This window comes from Nycticebus coucang, chromosome 4 (genome assembly GCF_027406575.1).
Source record: "Nycticebus coucang isolate mNycCou1 chromosome 4, mNycCou1.pri, whole genome shotgun sequence".
Taxonomy (NCBI): domain Eukaryota; kingdom Metazoa; phylum Chordata; class Mammalia; order Primates; family Lorisidae; genus Nycticebus; species Nycticebus coucang.
The window spans coordinates 73,830,150-73,844,520 of record NC_069783.1 but is presented as its reverse complement, the minus strand read 5'-3'; the positions used below and the strand labels follow the sequence as shown (position 1 = coordinate 73,844,520).

General features: G+C 39.5%; 1 pseudogene; it reads left to right on the top strand.

Annotated features, from left to right (window-relative positions):
* The first annotated feature begins 4,183 nt into the window (after window positions 1-4,183).
* LOC128583679 (ATP synthase membrane subunit K, mitochondrial-like) lies at window positions 4,184-4,587 on the top strand (annotated as a pseudogene).
* The last annotated feature ends 9,784 nt before the right edge of the window (window positions 4,588-14,371 follow it).

The following is a 14,371-nucleotide window of genomic DNA, read 5'->3' as shown; positions in this document are numbered from 1 at the left end:
AGGCAGTGGCTCTCAAATATTTATAACTGTCACTTCAATAAATCTCCAGTAGACAACAATTCCATGTGGATCACACTGGGGCAAACACATTTTGGGAGCAGACATCAACTTCGGCAATACAGTTGATTCATATATGTGTTATGACCCATTGTGGGGTTAACCAAACAACCTTCAGAAAAATGTAAGTTTACTTTAAAAATCAAGACTAATTGCAGGCGGCGCCTGTGGCTCAGTGAGTAGGGTGCAGGCCCCATATGCCGAGGGCGGTGGGTTCAAACCCGGCCCCAGCCAAACTGCAACAAAAAAATAGCTGGGCATTGTGGCGGGTGCCTGTAGTCCCAGCTACTCGGGAGGCTGAGGCAAGAGAATCGCGTAAGCCCAAGAGTTAGAGGTTGCTGTGAGCCGTGTGATGCCATGGCACTCTACCGAGGGCGGTACAGTGAGACTCTGTCTCTACAAAAAAAAAAAAAAAAAAAAGCAAGCCAGGCGGCACCTGTGGCTCAAGGAGTAGGGCGCCGGTCCCATATGCCGGAGGTGGCGAGTTCAAACCCAGCCCTGGCCAAAAAAAAAAAATCAAGACTAATTGCCATGGAAAAGCCCAATAAAAAATGCAGGATGCTGCTAATGATGAACTGATAACAAACCACCCTACTCTCTGATCTCTGCAGTGCTATCAAGCATAGTAGAGGAGTCAGACTTCTTGGTAGAATATGGAATTAGGATCTTTGGAAAATTCTGATATAGTGTTCATATGAGTTTTTTTAGTACCAAATTTTAGTAATCCTCAATAATTTACTTAGTAGTTACTAATAATAAGCAACTTACTGAAAGTGTATAGAATTGAACATCTGTGCTTCTATGAACTTGGATGTTTTTATTAGTTCTTTGCCTGTCTAATGGATCCTCATAGCTTATTGGGTGACCAAGAATCCAGTCTGACATTGGTGGTCTAGGAGTTGTGCAATCCAGCCATTCCTCTATATCCCTTCTGTTCTGTCCTTTGATCTAATAAGGACAGCCCCATTGGATCAGCTGTGGCTCCTGCTGGCCACCTCCACTGTTAATGTCTAGCACTGCCTCAAGTTGGCTAGAGCTGCCTCAAGACACAACTAAATAAGATCTATTTCTGCATTTGCTATAAAACAGTCACTATGCATACTATCAATGTTTATTATATAATTTCTATCTTTTCTATAATGATGATGATGATAGCTAATGTTTATTTGGATTTACTACATGCCAATCACTATTTTAAGGGCTTAGAATGTTTTGCTTCATTTAATCTTCACATATCCCTAAGAAGGAAGGTTTATCATTTATCCACATATCACAACATGCTCCTTAAATAATCTCTGCATGAGAATGTCTTTTAGAGTTTACTGCCAGGAAATTTTGATTCGATTGGAAAACTAGTATGCTTCTTCCCTCCAGATCTTGAGTTGAGTGATGTTTATTCCTTGTCTTTTATCTGTGGATTCCAGAAATTGTGTAGTAGAATGAGTCTCATACACAGGCTGGTGCCATCTTCTCAGTACACTGGTTTCTACCTGTTGCCTCAGAACTTTTTAGAAAGAGAAACAGTAGAAATAAATTTAATTAAACAAAAATACATGCTTTGAGTTTGTTTTAAGAGCATTGTGCCTGAGGAATCAATAAATGGAAACTAAGAACAATAGTCCCTCCTCTCTTGGAACAAGTTTGAAACAATTTGGGAAGTGAAATATCTTTTCCTGGAGCTTCCAGGATATGATGACTGCTCTTATATTTTGATGAGAATGGAGTTACTGAATCCCATCTGGGGAGAGTTCTGAGATTTGTGATAAAGTTTTTGGCCAGAATATCAGAGGTCTTTAAAGGAAGTGGAAGCATCTTCCTATTATAGAAACCATGCCAGAAGCAGCTATCTTTGTACATATTCATATTAAGTGCCTCTAATTATAATATAAACACACTATTTTAAAAAATATTTTATCTATAAAATAATTTGACCTTAGGCTTGGTGCCTGTAGCTCCGTGGTTAGGGCACCAGCCACAAACACTGAGGCTGGCAGGTTCAAACCCGGCTTTGGCCGGCTAAACAACAATGACAACTACAACAAAATAGTAGCTGGGTGTTGTGGCAGGTGCCTGTAGTCCCAGCTACTTGGGAGGCCGAGGCAAGAGAATCACTTAAGCCCAAGAGTTTGAGGTTGCTCCGAGCTTTGATGCCATGGCACTCTACTGAGGGCAACATAGTGAGACTCTGTCTCAAAAAAAAATAACAATAATAATAATAATTTGACCTTAAACATGCATGTATTGCTAAGGGTCAATAGGACAAAGACCTACATTAACTATGGCACTCTAGCAAATGAGCATAATTGTCCATAAGACTCAACATATGAGAAAAATAATAATAATATATTCGGAATAAATGAGATATATCACAACCCTTTCCATTCATTTAAAGGGATATGGTGTTGTCTGTTTGGCTCAAGCAATGGGCCTAGAGATACCAGGTGTTTTATTATAGCAACTATGGTGACCACAGAAATATGGCCATGCCCTCCTATGCCTCTTAAAATTCCTTATTTGATAACAAATAGCATTTACTGTTTACATTTCAACAGAAAAAAATATCTTAAATGCAAAGTAACTGTACTTCTCTCTCTACAGGGTGACCATAAAGTTTGTGTGCATAAAGTTTGCGTGCAATTTTAAATTGCACGCAAACTTTATGACCACCTGTATCTCCCATTCGCCTTTTCTTAGCTTGTTCATGCAGTAGTTTCACACAGACATTCTAAAATTCTGTATGACCTCAACTCCACTGGCACTCTAATAGCTCTAACCATTCTCAGCAAGGAGCGCTTATAATCTGAATTTTGATTGCTTAGAATCTCAAGCTTTATTAGAGTTTCAAAGGAGTTTCAATTCTTTTCCTGAAAGTTCATGCTTCAACCAATCAGGCTGATTTATCATGAACTTGTTGGGGGCGGGGGGGGGGGTAAAGCCTCAATTGTTAGATTTCCTTACGCTTAAACTTCTGTGCTCAGAATGCTTGATTAGGGTCTGAGAATGTGGCTTAAAGAATTTCTTATCTAACAAAATACTCTAGATTTTCTTTCTCTTTTCTTCCCTTCTCCACCCCGTTAAAGCAAAAAGCACACTTTAAGCCTTTAAGTGAAGAGATGTAAAAGGTGTCTACACCCAGAAAGAATTGCCAAGGCTCTGTTCAGCCTACCTTTTCTCTCTAGACATGTGTATGAGTCATCTGAGCATCTGGTTCAACATGTCTGAGATTTAAATTTCTAACAGCTCCCCAGTGATGTTAATGGTGCTGGTCCACAGACCACACTTGAAGGAGCAAGGAGCTACATACAGGATCCAGAAGAGCAACGTGCCACTTATGTACCTAAATTTGTCAGCAGCTACACTAAAAAAAATTAAAAAGAAACAGGTGGAAAGGGTTTAACAATATACTTATTTAATATAACACACCAAAATATTATCATTTCAACATGTAATCAATATAAAAATTATTAATAAGCTATTTTACATTCTTTTTTTTCCACTCTAGTCTTTGAAACTTGGTGTGGATTTATCTCAGCCCATTTTATGTTGCTTTAATAGACTATCACAGACTGCATAATTTACAATAAGCAAAAATTTATGGTCAGGCACAGTGGCTCACATGTAATCCTAGCACTCTGGGAGGCCAAGGCAGATGGATCCCTTGAGCACAGGAGTTTAAGATTAGCCTGAGCAAGAGCAAGACCCCATCTTGCTAGGGGAAACAGGGAAAATAGCTGGTCATTGAGCAGGTTGCTGGTAGTCCTAGTTACTCAGGAGGCTAAAGCAAGAAGATTGCTTCAGCCCAGGAGTCTGAGGTTGCTGTAAGGTAGGCTGATACCACAGCATTCGAGCCTGGGGCACAGAGTAAGATTAGATTTTCTAGAGGCTGAGAAGTTCAAAAGCACGCTGCTAGTATCCAGCAAGGGTCTTTGTGCTATTTTATCTCGTGAGAAAATTGGAATTGAGAGACAAAAGAAGGCCAAAAGTTAATAAAAAACCCACTCAACATATCTCTTGGGGGTGGGAAACAATTATAAGACTTTACCTAACAAATGCAATCAGTGTAACCTGGTTCTCTGTACCCTTAATGAATCCCCAACAATAAAAAAAAATAATAACAGGTTTTCGGTTCGGTGAAGGCTGGTGGGGGGAGGAAGGGTTTTTTTCCAGCTGGACCCAGAGGTGGCTGCGAACGTTGAAGGGCACTGGTGGTGGAATTTGTGGCTTTGGCGAGATTGGAATCATGGCAGGTCCAGAAAGTGATGCCCAATTCCAGTTCACTGGTTTTAAAAAATATTTCAACTCTTATACTCTCACAGGTAGAATGAATTGTGTACTGGCCACATATGGAAGCGTTGCTTTGATAAATCTTATACTTCAAGTTAAGATCTAAAAAAACTCCAGCTGTGAAAGCAACATAAATGGATTCCAAACTGTACTTCATCTGTTAAGTTCCCATGCCTGGAGAAGCTAATGTCACCTCATCATGTGATACTCAATTTGTACAATAAATTATGAACCTGGAAAAAAAAATAATAATAATAACAAACCCACACCCTCAATAATGACATTAATCCATTCATGAAGGTAGAGCCTTCATGATCTAAACACCTTTCATTAGGCCCTTCCTCCCAACACGATTTCATTGAGGATTAAGTTTCCAATATATGAATGTTGGGGACACATTCAAACCTTTTCAGTATTTTGCCTTTGTAGCACATCTTAAATTACACCAGCCACACGCTCAGTGGCCACATGTGACTAGTGGCTGCTATATTGAACAGTGTAGGTCTAGGAGCTCTTACTGTTTTCTTTAAGAAATTCTGTCCAATAACTCTTGAGTGTTATAAAAATCTTTGGGTGTCAGGTGGGAGATCACTGCAGATGACTATCTTTAGGGTGAGGGCCTCATTTAGGTAAAAATGACAATTCTAATTTGGAAGATGAGTTTACTTAAAACTGATACAGCCTCCCTAGGTGGGAAGACTCTCTTGTATGTAGGGCGTAGAGAAGACCAAAGGCACCGTGTCCTTTGCCTCTGCAATTCCTGGTCACAAGTTAAACAAGGCCCACAGGTAAGAGAAGGCACAGAATGTTTGATACTTGCAAGAGATTCAGAGGCTGGGTCAAAATATGTGAGATGAGGAGTAATAACCAGGGGATATGAGCAAAAACCAGATAATGTAAGACCTAGAAATCTCACTGAGGAGTTTGAACTTTATCTTAAGGGCAAAGGAGACCATTCAAGGATTCCAAAGAGAGAAATACAGTATGATCAGGTTTTCATTTTAGAAAGGCCCTTTAGCAACAATGAAAACAACTTCTGAAGGTACGAAGGCGGTAAAGTGAGACTCTGTCTCTACAAAAAGAAAAAGAAAAAAACTTGTTCGGAAATGTAGGTGAGAGTTGATAGTAGACTGAGGTAGAACACTAGTCCTGAGGATGGAATAAAAAGAGAAAAACAGGTTAAACTGATTGCATTTGTTAGGTAAAGTCCCTCTTATAATTGTGTCCCGCCCCCAAGAGATGTGTTGAGTGGGTTTGTTATTAACATGAGTTTGGCCTTCTCTTGTCTCTCAATTACTTCATTTCTAATAATAAAGGAAAGGAATTTTATTTATACTTTGGTGATAGATTGCAGTTTGAGAAAAATGATTAGAGAAGAATTAGGAATGATGCTTAGATATATCAGGCTGGGTATGTATAGATATATATAAAATTATATCTTCTTAGGAGAATTTAAATTAGGAGATCTTGAGGAGGATTAATAAAGGCATCATTGACAAAAGTGTGGGTAGGTTGTAGAGAAGACACAGGGATCGTGCAGTTTCCCAGAGGTGGAGCTGCTACCACCCGCAGGCCTGAAGGTGTAAGAAAAAGGAGCATTTGCTGGACCCAGAAGGACAGGGTTACATAACATGGCTGCCGTGACAGGCTGTGACCTCTGGTTGAACACAGCCAGACAGAGGCAAACCCCAGCAGGGTGAGCCTGGGGGGCCAAACACCCCACCCTTCCTCTTATTTCTTTCCAGGGCTCCCCATTGGCTGACCCTTACAAGAAGCTACAGAGCAAGGGAGCCCTTTGGTGGGGTCCACAAAGGTCCCTGGACCCAGAAAAGGATGGAGAGAGAATGGGTCTGGAAAGGTAAAGGAAGGTATCTGCCAATCCAGTTTCCTGGCCTAGGTGGTTGTGCGGAGCCATTCCCTGAGGGGAACACTAGAAAGCTGGCATGGCAGGATGAGGCTCATCATTCGTGCTCAGACCTACACCAGCCCCTGGAATCTCTTCCTACCTGATGTGACCTTACAGCCCTCCATCCTTAAGACATGCCCATCCTATCCCCCCAAAGAAGAAAATATCACTAGAAACTTGCAATATCCCTTCTGCTTCTTTCCGCCTCTACAATCCATTCTCAATGCAGCTCTGCAAATATTAAGTCACGTCATGTTTTCATTGTCCTGCTTAAAAGCCTTCAGTGGTTTCCCACTGCTCTCAGAATAAAAGCCAAACTCATGCCACACCCATAAGGTGTTATCCAACCTGGCCCTTCCTGCTGCTGTACAACCTTGCACCCTCTTGATACTCCTCCACTCTCTTCTCTCCAACCTCCATGTGGGATGTACTTCTTCCAGATCCCCACCCACAGGGGGCTGGTTCCCACTCAGCTCCCCTGTCAGCTCTCCAGGGGATACCCTGGACTCTACCAGGGTAGGAGCCCCACATGCACTGACTTACGATGACAGGGAGTTGTCTTGCTTGTTACTGTCAAAGCTCCAGCACATGCACAGGTATCTTGCCAATCTCATTACTGCTGTTATTCTCCCAGCTAGAGAAGCTCCTGCCCCTTAGCTGGTGCTTAGTAAGTATGTGTGGGACACTGATCACAAGTACAAATGAATACAAAATGCCAGCCCTATGAGTGGGCTTCAGAGGAAATAGGAGTGGGGGTCCCCTGGCTCTGACTCTGAGGGCCATGCACCTAAGGCCTGAGCTGGGTGCAGGCATGGAGCCACCTGGGCTCCCATGAAGACCCAGGGCCACACATGTGACCAATCTCCAATAAAAGGCCTGAGTATCTTCATACTCATGAACACATACCTGTGAAAATTCAAAGAAAAGGGAATATGTTAAATTAAATACTCCCCTTTACACACATCACCAACACCCACCCCGTCAGAGATAATACTATTAATAGCTCCCTCGGTAGTCCTTTCTACTCCATATTTAAATATTAAATGCTTAATTATTAATTAATACATACTTGTACATGCTGTACATATATAATATGTGTAATCTATGTATATATAAAGTATTTAAATACATATACTTACCTACTTCTACATTTAAATACAGAATATACATTATATATACACACTCAAAAATACATATTAAGTATTTTAAAACATATATACATGTCTACATCTATATTTAAATATATATTAAATATATAAATACATATATATACTACAATACAATATATATACAAATATATACAGTTTGTCTTTTTTTACATAAATGGAAATATATTATATACATTTTTTTTATCATTTTGTCCTTTCACATAACAGTATGCCTGAGATTTATCACTTTCTAATTGCTGCATAACATTGAAGGTTCACAAATTATTTAATCATTCTCTTGTGAATATATAGGTTATTTCCTCATTGTACAGATGTGCGATTATTTCCCTGAGACACCTAAAAGTTGAATTTCTGAACTAAAAGTTATACACAACTTTAAATTTCTGTAGAAACTGCTAAATTGCAGTTTTATTTGTTCCCAAAAGTTTATTTATTTTTCCATCACCATTATAGAAGAGTATCTATTTCACTCGCATCTTAAGAACAATGGATATTATCAATCTTTTAAAAAATATTTGCCTATTGTTCATTTTATGTGTTAAGTTAGCTACATATTGGATCAACACCACTCTAGCTGTCACTACAAAAGTATCTTTTAGATGAGATTAACATTTAAATCAGTAGACTTTGACTAAAGCAGATCACCCTCCATAATGTGGGTGGGCCTTGTCCAAACAGCAGGGCAAGAGAAAAAGACTGAAGACCCTTGAAAAAGAAGGCCAAGTTGAGAAGCTAATCAAAGACACAATCCCCTTCACAGTAGCTTCAAAGAAAAGAAATACCTAGGAATGTGCCTAACAAAAGAAGTGAAGGACCTCTACAAAGAAAATTATAAAACCCTAAGAAAATAAATAGAAGAAAAAATTAACAAATGCCCGTTAACAAAAAGACATTTACCATGCTCCCAGCTGGGAAGAATCAACTTTGTTAAAATGTCTATACTACCCATTGCACTACAGATTCAGTGCAATCCCCATTAAAATACCAACATTTGAAGATATGGAAAAAATAGCTCTTTGTTTCGTATGGAACCAGAAAAAAAATCCTGTATAGTCAAGGCGATTCTTAGTAATAAAAACAAAGCTGGGGTCATCACCCTACCAGACTTTAGGCTATACTACAAGGCCATAATGATCAAAAAGGCCTGGTATTGGCACAAAAAAAATAGAGACATAGACATTTGGGACCAAATAGAAAAACATGAGATGAAACAAATATCTTATAGCCACATATACTTTGATAAACCAAACAAAAGCATACCCTGGGGAAAGAATCCCTACTCAATAAATGTTGTTGGAAGAACTAGATAATCACATGTAAAAGACTGAAACTGGACCTGCACCTTTCAGCACTTATAAAAATTAATTCAAGATGGATAAAAGATTTAAATCTAAGATATGAAATGATAAAAATCCTAAAAGAAAGCATGGGAAAAACTCTTGAAGATGTCAGCCTGGAAAAAGATTTTATGAAGAAGAATTCTGGGGCAACTGCAACAACAACAAAAAGAAAGAAAGGGAGCTTAATTAAACTGAAAATCTTCTTCACAGCTAAGGACACAACAACCAAAGCAAATAGACAATCTTCAGAATGGGAAAAGATACTCACATCTTATGAATCAGACAAAAGTTTGATAACTAGGATCGACAGAGAACTCACATTAATCAAAACAAAAAGAGGGTGGCGCCTGTGGCTCAAAGGAGTAGGACACCAGCCCCATAATGCTGGAGGTGGCGGGTTCAAACCCAGCTCTGGCCAGAAACTGCAAAAAGAAATTAATTAATTAATTAAAAATCAACACAAAAAGAGCTAACAATCCCATACATCACTGGGCAAGAGACATGAACAGAGCCTTCTCTAAGGAAGACAGATGAATGGCTAACAAACATATGAAAAAATGCTCATTGTCCCTAATTATCAGAGAAATGCAAATCAAAACTACCCTGAGATATCACCTAACACCAGTAAGATTAGCCTGTGTCATAAAGTCCCAAAGCTGCAGTGGCTGGCACAGATGTGGAGAGAGGGGAACACTTTGACACTATTGGCGGGGCTACAAACTTATACAGTCTCTTTGGAAAAAAATATGGAGAATCCTCAGAGAACTCAAATTAGATCTTCCGTTTGACCCCCCCAATCCCACTACTGAGTGTCTACCAAGAAGAAAAAAAATCATCTTATCATAATGGCATTTAGATGCCCTTTAGATTGTTTATTGCAGTTCAATTTATAATCACCAAGACATGGAAAGAACCTAAATGCCCATCTCCACAGGAGTGGATTAACAAATTGTGGTACATGCACACCATGGAATACTAGTCAGCCATAAGAAAAGATAGTGACTTCATATGGGTTTTTTTGTCTTTTTTTGTTTTTATTTTTGAGACAGAGTCTCACTATGTCGCCCTTGGTAGATTGTTTAGCAGGCCCGCGCTGGGTTTGAACCCGCCAGCCTCGGTGTATATGGCCAGCGCTGTAACCACTGTGTTATGGGCACCAAGCTAACTTCATGTGTTTTGTATTATCCTGGATGGAGTTGAAACACATTCTTCTTAGTAAAGTATCACAAGAAAATTGGAAAAGCAGTTATCCAATGTACTCAATACTAATATGAAGCCAGTAGATGATCTGATGCATGCCCACGTAGGAGAAAAAGTCATTTCAACTCAAGATGGGGGAGAGGTAACAAGGGAGCAGGATAGGACAGAGAGGGTGGGGCACTCCCACTGAATGGACACAGTGTGGGGGTGTTCGGCATACCTCATGAGTGGGAGACATAACCACAAAAGGGACTCTACCTAACAAAATCAAATATTTCGACCTGGTTGTTTCTGCCCTCACATAAACCTGAAATTTAAAAAAAGAAAAGAAAAAGAGGGAATTCTGCCTTCAGACTGCCTTTGGACTTGAGCTGCAGTATCGACTGCTCTTTGGGTGCCCAGCATGCAAGGCTGTCCCAAGAATTTAGGACTTGCCAGCCTCCCCACAATCACACAAACCAGTTTCTTTAAATAAATACACACACACACACACACTCTGTTGACTCTGTTTCTCTGGAGAATACTAACACACTTATTAAATGAGAAATTACATCTCAGCTTAGTTTCAGTTTGTGATATTCTGGCTACTAGTGAAGTTCAAAAAGTTGTTTATATAGTTTTGCCAATTTTCTTTCCTGCTCTGTGATTTTCTGTCCATAACCTTTGCCCATTTCAAGTGGGCATTTTGATTTGTTCATGTAGGAACTCTTTCCATACTTGCATTTTGATTCTTTCTTCTCTAAGTTACGTATATTTTGCACAGTGTGCCTTCGGTCATACTGTGATGACTTGTATCCTCTGACTTCAGACGTTCTCTGTGGTCTAAGAATGGCATTTACCTCTCCACCCACCCACACCTGAGCCTCTCAGGACCCTCAGTCTTCTCTCTGCTGTCCCATGTATTTTCTATCTTTTAGAAACCCTCCAATTTTCCAATTTACAGTGTTGTGTGAATGCATGCTTTCTCTTGTACTTTTTGTACCATTTCAGACAAGATTGAGTATGTCCGAGGTGGCATGGCTCGGGTATAGCTGTACTCTTTTCTGCCATTTCAACAGGATTTAGGAAGGGCAGGGAGGTCAATGTGGGAGCTCAGCATTGAATCACCTAACAATGGCAGCAAAACAAGAGTTCTCAAAATCTTTAGAACCCAGCTAGTTATATTTTTTAAAACCCATTCAAATATAATAATAGAACCTAAAACCATACAATTATTCCTAAGAACAAACAGAACAGTAATATGCTCTTTTAAAAAGTACCTACAAGTGTCTAATGAATGAGGTACTATACAAAGAGGACTACAAGAATAAGCTTTTGGAAATCGAAACGTTTACCATAGAGAACTGGTGATACAATCACCGGAGGAGTTAAAATAATACACAATTATGCATAGATTAAAACTAATTATTTTTCTTTTTTATATAAAGTTCTTTTTGGTTTTTATGAAACAGAAAGAGCTACATTTGGTGGAGAAAATACTACTTTTTACATTATATATAATTTAAAAACAAGAATTAGAAATCCATAAAGTGATGAAGAAAACTCTGTCAATTATAGGCAAAATAAGGGACCAGAATCACCAATTTTTTTTTAATATATAAAGTTCCTTTTGGTTTTCATGAAACAGAAAGAGCTGCATTTGGTGGAGAAAATACTACTTTTTACATTATACATAATTTAAAAACAAGAATTAGAAATCCATAAACCCCAAGACATTCCCTCTCTGAACATCATGTAACACAGACCAGTTGGGGAAACCATTCACAGTTACTGAGGGACAGACAGCAGGTTTCCAAACACTGCCTGGATAAACAACCTTCGTGGAAGAGAATGGAAATAGGCATCAGATTTGCCTCCTGAGTTAGCAACAGGTTGCCAGTTCCATTTACTCCATCTCCTAATAAACCCAATGCTTGGAAAACTCTGGCATGGCTGCAGTATTTGCCAGAGTATGCCGGAGGTGGTAAGTGATAGACCTTGGCTCCAAATGCAGATGATCTGGTTCTGAAGCTCTCCTGCCTAAGGACTATTCTACAGCGTCTGTCCATGGTCAGTAAAGGCAGGGCTAACAAGATTCGCAAGGGATGGAAACCCAGGTGTAACCCTACGACACCATCAAACAGGAAAATAAATGACCAGCCCTCTATCCCACCCAACGATGAGATCTTACTAACCTTCTCCAACATCTTTTAGGGGGCTTTTTCCTAGAATCATGACTTTGAGAAAAGTAGACGTTTGTCTTATGTCTACTACTACTGGGCAGCCCAAGCAAGATCTGGCTCTGCTGTTTCCTGGCCCTGAACCTGAACTCTGTATTTCTGATCAGCACACTTTGTTCACTAGGCCCACCACCCAACATCCACATATGTCCCCCATATACATCCCACCCACCAAAACACTTACAGGGGTCCTCAAACTGCGGCCCGCAGGCCACATGAGGCGGTGTGATTGTATTTGTTCCCATTTTGGTTTTTTACTTCAAAATAAGATATGTGCAGTGTGCATAGGCATTTGTTCATAGTTTTTTTTTTTTAAACTATAGTCCGGCCCTCCAACAGTCTGAGGGACAGTGAACTGGCTCCCTGTTTAAAAAGTTTGAGGACCTCTGCTTCAGAGTGGCCTTTTACTAAAAGTTAGAAATAGCAGTGAGGGTAACCTCACAGCACAGAACTAGAAGACATTTACAGTTGAACACTAGGCATCATTAGAGTTCAGATCGAGGTTGAGACTTGACTAGACAATAAAGTAAAGAACCGGCAAAGGACAATGGAGGGAGATATCTGTCTCTCGTGGGGCCCTAGGCATTGTGGTAAGGGGAAGAAAAAGATAAGGGGAAGAAAGAGAAAAAGGGAAAGTTAACAGATGCATTCTGATTCTATCTCCCCCAGAGTTAGCCTACCAGAAGGAACGGATACCCCATTGAGCATCATCATAAGCCATACAAAACTAAATGCAAATATTTTATTCACAATCTGAGTAGTAAGGAGCTCATGAAGAAAACTGTCAATTATACGCAAACTAAAGGACCAGAATCACCATTTCCTCTTCTCATTTGATTCTACCTTTAAAAATATATATATTTAGGAGCCATACTACTTAGAGTTTTGTATTTTTCTTTGTCAATTAAAATAAAGTGACATCTTTCCATTGTCATTAAAAATTCTATGATACTTTTTATATTTTTAAAATATTTATATTTAGAGGTATCTAGTTTACTTAACTGTCACCCTATTTAGGCTTATTTTTTCAATTTTCATCATGATAAATAATGAGGTGATAAGCTCTTCGCATTCCCATTTATTTCCTAGAAGTGAAAAAGTCAAAATTAATGAATATTTTAGGGTTCCTGATACATTCTGCCACACTGTTTTGCATAAATAAAATAGCAATAATTAACAATCCCAGCAGTAGTGGATAAATGGGCTCATTTCACCAAAACCTTAAAATCATTTATTCAATAAATATTTATCAAGGGTCTATTATAAGCTAGTTATTATGTTGCATACAAACAATACAGTAATAAATGAAACAGAAAACATCTCTTTTCTCAAGGAGCTTCAATATAGGATATGTCATGTAGTAGTAAGTTCTATGAAGGCAAACAAAGCCTGACAAAGGGATAGAGAGGGGCCCAGCAGCTCGTAGGAGCAAATCTTTCCAGCTGCCTGGCTTTGTAAATAACCCTTTGTTGTGGCTTGGCACAGGTAGCTCAGTGGTTAGGGCGCCAGCCACATATACCAGGGCTAGTGGGTTTGAACCAGGCCTGCGCCTGCTAAACAACAGCAACTACAACAAAAAATAGCCGGGCATTGTGGTCAGTGCCTATAGTCCCAGCTACATGAGAGGCTGAGACAAGAGGATCACTTAAGCCTAAGAGTTTGAGGTTGCTGTGAGCCGTGACACCACAGCACTCTACCAAGGGTGACAATGAAACTCTGTCTCAAAAAAATAAAGCTTTGTTGAAACACAGCCATAGCCATTCATTTATGCACTGTTACTGCTTTCCCTCTACAAGGGTGGAGCTGAGTAACTGCAACAGCGCCCATATGGCTCACAAAGCCCGGTGTGTTGACATCACAGTCTCTTAAAGCAGGAAGGGTCAAATGCTGCATTAGCTGTGGTATGCTAATTGCTACAACAAATAGACCCCCAAACGCACTGGTGCATATGCAATAGAAATTTCTTTCTTTCTTTCTTTCTTTTTTTATTATTGGAGATTCATGGAGGGTACAAAGAACCAGGTTACATTGATTGCATTTGTTAAGTAAAGTCCCTCTTGTAATTGTGTCCCATCCCCAAAATTTATTTCTTGTTCATGTATAGTAGTGGATATGTAAATAGACTGGCAGGATTCAGTCTATCTGGGTCTTTTAGGGACCCAAAATTGACAAGGCTTTGCTTTCTTCAACCCTCAG